We start from the raw sequence: 7,199 nt of genomic DNA on the forward strand, positions 1-7,199 counted from the left end.
GATATCATACTATCCTCCTCTGTGATATCATACTATCCTCCTCTGTGATATCATACTATCCTCCTCTGTAATATCATACTATCCTCCTCTGTGATATCATACTATCCTCCTCTGTGATATCATACTATCCTCCTCTGTGATATCATACTATCCTCCTCTGTGATATCATACTATCCTCCTCTGTAATATCATACTATTCTCCTCTGTGATATCATACTATCCTCCTCTGTGATATCATACTATCCTCCTCTGTCCAGCAATGGTTAAGACTTGCACCGGCTGAATTCTACCTTAATTACATCTGGAGCTCTCTGATCTAATCTCCATGTGCACCATCATTCTTTTCTGGTCAAACAGATCGGCGCTCATTTACTAAGGGTCCGAGGAGCGCACAAACACCGGCTATTCCGACAATTAACATTTTACGTTGCATTTAAAAGGGTATTGTGGCGCACGCGATCAGATTTTGGTACAATTGCACTGACTTTCATGCGACACAAATTGGGGGGCGGGCGTCGGACTGAGCGCAGGATTAAACATTTAAATTGTGTTGCAAGACAATGCACTTGCATGCACCAGGAAGAAGAAGGTGAATTCTGGGGACCTGAGCAGGGAAGCGACACATGCAGGATATCGGGTGCAGGATCTTAGTGACTCCCCGCACAGCGCATTATACACGGACAATGCACTTACATGCACCGGGAAGAAGAAGGTGAATTCCGGGGACCTGAGCGGGGAAGCGACACATGAGGGTTTCGGAGGAACAATCTAACTGACTCCCCGCACAGCGCATTATACACGGACAATGCACTTACATGCACCAGGAAGAAGAAGGTGACCTCCGGGGACCTGAGCGGGGAAGTGACACATGCAGGAAATCGGGCACGCGATCTTAGTGACTCCCCCTACAGCACATTATACATGGACAATGCACTTACATGCACCGGGAAGAAGAAAGTGAACTCCGGGGACCTGAGTGGGGAAGCGACACATGCAGGATATTGGACACAGGATCTTAGTGACTCCCCGCACCGCACATTATACACGGACAAAGCACTTACATGCACCAGGAAGAAGAAGGTGAACTCCGGGGACCTGAGCGGGGAAGTGACACATGGAGGATATCGGGCGCACGATCTTAGTGACTCCCCGCACAGCGCATTATACACAGACAATGCACTTACATGCACCAGGAAGAAGAAGGTGAACTCCAGGGACCTGAGCGGGGAAGCGACACATGCAGGATATCGGGCGCAGGATCTTAGTGACTCCCCGCACAGCGCATTATACACGGACAATGCACTTACATGTACCAGGAAGAAGAAGGTGAACTCCGGGGACCTGAGCGGGGAAGTGACACATGGAGGATATCAGGGCAGGATCTTAGTGACTCCCTGCACAGCGCATTATACACGGACAATGCACTTACATGTACCAGGAAGAAGAAGGTGAACTCCAGGGACCTGAGCGGGGAAGCGACACATGCAGGATATCAGGGCAGGATCTTAGTGACTCCCTGCACAGCGCATTATACACGGACAATGCACTTACATGCACCAGGAAGAAGAAGGTGAACTCCGGGGACCTGAGCGGGGAAGTGACACATGGAGGATATCGGGCGCACGATCTTAGTGACTCCCCGCACAGCTTATTATATACAGACAATGCACTTACATGCACCAGGAAGAAGAAAGTGAACTCCGGGGACCTGAGCGGGGAAGCGACACAAGCAGGAAATCGGGCACACGATCTTAGTGAATCGTGGCGGAGTCCATGAACGTCGGACAATGCATCTCGGGGATCGCAACAGGACCGGGTGAGTAAATGTGCCCCATTGTCTACTAACTGTCTTTCTGTATTTCTTGCTATTCTTGATTGATTAATTGATTTTAATATTCTCACATCTTTTCAATTTTGTACTTTACTTGCTATCTTGTTGTGACTTGGATTGTTGACCTCCCCTTTGTGATATTTGTTTGTCTGTCTTGTGACAGGAGGCTCAAAATTAGGGCTCAATGTCCTTGTCCGTGTCCTACCCTTACAATCCTCCCCTAAATTATGATACTATTCTCCTCTGTAATCTTTCACTATCCTCCACTGTAACATTATACTATCCTACCCAGGGGTGCACCTGCCATGAGGCGAGTTGAGAATCTCGCCTCAGGCGGCATGCCTCCTGCTGGACGAGGGGGAGGCACCATGCTTCTGCCACCGGTTGGCATCAAGTACCCACACTCCGGTCGGCATCGAGGTGTCTCCCCCCCTCAGCACCTGGCTTGCCGGACAGCATCATGCTCCTGCCCCCCCACCCCACTGTGCACTATGCTGACCGGCATCAAGCTCCCCCCCATATATGTGTATATATATATATATATATATATATATATATATATATAGACAAGGTAAACCAAGGCAGCACAACCTGTATTTCTTTTGGGTGCAAAATCTGTATAATTTGTGGCAAAGGATCCAAATGTAGTTTCAGGAAAGGCAGCAGCACTCCCATGTAGAATCAAAGCAGGGTGATCTTTATTTCAAAAAATTTGACATTTCGGTGAGCATTTTAACCTTTTTTAAGCATAAAACATAGTGACCAGCATGTGATATAAATAGACCAAACCACATTCTGATTGGTCAAAGCAAATTGGTGCAATTCAAGTAAATATACAACATAACATGAAAAGACTGCTGTGATACATTTTCCAAAGATATATTTAGCCAGAGTTGCAAAAATAAGTGTAATATAAACAGTGCGATTGTGGATTAAAACAATAGTAAAGCCTCCAGGTGAAGGACCGCCCCATCGTCAATTGGCAGTCATTCATAAAAAAAGGTTAACCCATTAGATCTGCTACAAAATAACATACCATGCTGACGTAGGCTTCCGGGAGAGAGTGGTGTCACACACTAAGTAACCCGGATAAACCGGAAGTGAAGCGTGTACCAGATAAGTGGGGCCGATTGCTGACAAGAGAGGCATCCAAGCGCATGCGCACTGAGCCGTCCAGAGTTGCGGCGGCCATATGGGAGTTGGGAGCCGGGACATTAACGGAACATGGAGGGATGGCAAACAAGGTAAGATAACTGAATATATGTCCAGGCTGGACGTCAGTGTCACACTATATTCACCCAATTGGGTGCGTGTGAACAGAAGGGACTAGCGTGGCACTGAGGGGCCGCTAATTAGCAGTCCCTCGTGCATCCGTTAATCGTCCCAAACGTTCAGCATTTAGGACATTAAAAAGGAGAAGAATATATGGAAGGCCATCGGACCATGGAGGGGTATCTTCAATTGTAGCAGGTACGATTGTTGGATGACGAATGGGGTAAGCAGTCCCACCACAGAGGAATCTGAAAAAATGGAAAAAATGATAAACATTAGAAATATAGCTGGGAGGGGGATCTCCCCGAGATGAAAATATGCTTATTACTTTGAAAGATCAGAGAAACGGCAGAACAGAGTAAACATTTAGAGCAGCAACTTTGGCACATCATATTAATTCATTCAAGTTGAACCCAATATTGAGCCCATGGGGCTGTAGTGCTCGGAGGCGATGAATCCATTATAGTTCTCTCTTTCTCAGCATAAGTTCTCTGTTCCCTCCTCTCCTGGGTACAGGAATGTAGTCAATAAGCTGAAATTTAAGCTGAGATTCCTTATGTCCCGTTTCTGTAAAGTGTCTGCTGACAGGCAGATCTAGTCTACGTTTGCGTATGGTGTATCTATGTTGCGTGAACCTGGTCTTGAAATCAAGCGTAGTTTCGCCAACATAGAGTAAATCACAAGGACAGGATAATTTGTCGACAAAGTCGCTGGTGCAGTCAAGATAATGAATGACTGCCAATTGACGATGGGGCGGTCCTTCACCTGGAGGCTCTACTATTGTTTTAGTCCACAATCGCACTGTTTATATTACACTTATTTTTGCAACTCTGGCTAAATATATCTTTGGAAAATGTATCACAGCAGTCTTTTCATGTTATGTTGTATATTTACTTGCATTGCACCAATTTGCTTTGACCAATCAGAATGTGGTTTGGTCTATTTATATCACATGCTGGTCACTATGTTTTATGCTTGAAAAAGGTGAGAATGCTGAAACGTCGCACTTTTTGAAATAAAGATCACCCTGCTTTGATTCTACATGGGAGTGCTGCTGCCTTTCCTGAAACTACATTTGGATCCTTTGCCACGGATTATACAGATTTTGCACCCAAAAGAAATACAGGTTGTGCTGCCTTGGTTTTCCTTGTCTATAGTTCGGCTTTCAGGACTGTGCACACCTGCTGATCCCTATTCTCCTGCCTTCACATCATGGATTTCACTACGGGCGATCTTTTTCATTCCTTTGCTTACCCGGAGGAAGATCATGAATGGATACTACAGAGCCTACAGCCTACAAGCACACCATCTATCTCCGAACTCAAACGCAATTATGAACTATTGTCTAAATGAATCATCTCTCTACAACTACACTTAGCCACTCTTGGGGAATATTTAAAAATCTAAAGAATTCCCAGAGGAGTGCGATCCAATATATGTCCCAATCATGCATTTTGCATGAAATTCATGCAGATTTCAAACAAATATTCATTGGACCTGATAATGTTGAATATAGAATTTCTACAACAGGAGATTTGTAAACTACAGGACAACCTGGCACAGATGGACCTATCCCTTAAAGGAGACCTCACAAGTGATGACTATAAAACATTCATGGACTCTATCGCTCTGAAGATTTCCCAAACTAAGTCTGAACAGGAAGAAACAAAACGGATTAAATGGGCTCGTGACCAAGAAGATTACCGCACAGGAAAAATGTACTCCTGGCAAGGAACATACAATCAGTCAACCAGCACCTTTAACAAGGACAACAGTAAAAGAAGAAGCGCACCCCAAACAAGAAACCGTCTACCAATACAGGAAGTCAGGAATCTTTACCCAAATCACAAGATAATTCTTTTTTAGGAATGTCCCCAAGCACCGAAAGAGAACCAGACGGGGCGGTAAACGCCATTTCAGATATCGAAAAAGACAGACCCACGAAAGGTCGGATCCTTCCACAGAGAGCCACGTCCAACAAGAAGAAATGACAGAGTTGGTTGTGGTAAATATATCTTCTAAGACTTTAAGCGATCATGAAATTAGTGTATTACAGAAAGGTTTATCCTTCAGTCCTTGGACTCACACCAATTGGTTTCAGTTAGATGTCGATATCTGTAGACTTGTACCCAATTTGAAACGTAAGCATTGGTTTCATAACAGGGTCCTGGTTGGTCCTTCTGCTGTTAGTAGTCTAGACCCCAAACAATTTTATCTGTACAACAAAAGTAACTTTACTCCACCTGCAGACGTACCTGCTATTGAGGCATTTGCTATGGCTGTTAGACATGACATCCAATATTTGTGGGAACAACATAACAATGTTCTATCGCATCATAACATGACTCCTGCAGAGGTGATGGCACTTGACCGACTTGCCCATGACGACGACATCGTCATCAAACCCGCGGATAAGGGTGGTGCTGTCGTCGTCATGGACAAGTCATATTATGTGTCCGAGATCCGTCGCCAATTAAGCGACGAATCCACTTACAAACATGTTGCACAAGACCCCAAATTTGAGTTGGGGCGCAGAATTAAATTTATTCTTGACATGGCATTACAATCTGGGACTATTATTGAGGATATGTATAAATATTTATTTGTCAACAATCCTGTTACTCCAGTAATATACATCCTACCCAAAATCCATAAAAATCTCCAACAGCCCCCCGGACGACCAATTGTCTCCGGTAATGACTCCATCTTTTCACATATTGCCATTTTTCTTGATTGTGTACTCCGACAATATGCCACACAAGGTCAATCATATATACAAGACACCTCTGATTTTTTCATTAAACTTCACAATACTAAGATTAATGACATGTCTACCCTTATCTTAGCCTCTTTTGATGTTACATTACTCTACACTTCCATTAGACATCAATTCGGCATGCAGGTTGTTGAGAAATCCTTGCGACAGTCTGATTTCAAAGAACAGGAACTCATCCTCATCATGAAGCTATTGGAATTAGTGTTGTACAACAATTATTTTCTCTTTGGCAAAGATTTTTGTACAGCTGAAAGGGAGCGCTATAGGAGCTAATATGGCTCCCAGCTACGCCAATATGGTTATACCGTATTAAACATTATCTTGACTGCACCAGCAACTTTGTAATTTACAAATTATCCTGTCCTTGTGATTTACTCTATGTTGGCGAAACTACGCTTGATTTCAAGACCAGGTTCACGCAACATAGATACACCATACGCAAACGTAGACTAGATCTGCCTGTCAGCAGACACTTTACAGAAACGGGACATAAGGAATCTCAGCTTAAATTTCAGCTTATTGACTACATTCCTGTACCCAGGAGAGGAGGGAACAGAGAACTTATGCTGAGAAAGAGAGAACTATAATGGATTCATCGCCTCCGAGCACTACAGCCCCATGGGCTCAATATTGGGTTCAACTTGAATGAATTAATATGATGTGCCAAAGTTGTTGCTCTAAATGTTTACTCTGTTCTGCCGTTTCTCTGATCTTTCAAAGTAATAAGCATATTTTCATCTCGGGGAGATCCCCCTCCCAGCTATATTTCTAATGTTTATCATTTTTTCCATTTTTTCAGATTCCTCTGTGGTGGGACTGCTTACCCCATTCGTCATCCAACAATCGTGTCTGCTACAATTGAAGATACCCCTCCATGGGGTCTTCCATATATTCTTCTCCTTTTTAATGTCCTAAATGATGAACGTCTGGGACGATTAGCGGATGCACGAGGGACTGCTAATTAGCGGCCCCTCAGTGCCACGCTAGTCCCTTCTGTTCACACGCACCCAATTGGGTGAATATAGTGTGACACTGACGTCCAGCCTGGACATATACTCAGTTATCTTACCTTGTTTGCCATCCCTCCGTACTCCGTTGATGTCCCGGCTCCCAACTCCCATATGGCCGCCGCAACTCTGGGCGGCTCAGCGCACATGCGCTTGGATGCCTCTCTTGTCAGCAATCGGCCCCACTTATCTGGTACACGCTTCACTTCCGGTTTATCCGGGTTACTTAGTGTGTGACACCACTCTCTCCCGGAAGCCTACGTCAGCATGGTATGTTTTTTTTGTAGCAGATCTAATGGGTTAACCTTTTTTA

This window comes from Engystomops pustulosus, chromosome 1 (assembly GCF_040894005.1).
Source record: "Engystomops pustulosus chromosome 1, aEngPut4.maternal, whole genome shotgun sequence".
NCBI lineage: Eukaryota > Metazoa > Chordata > Amphibia > Anura > Leptodactylidae > Engystomops > Engystomops pustulosus.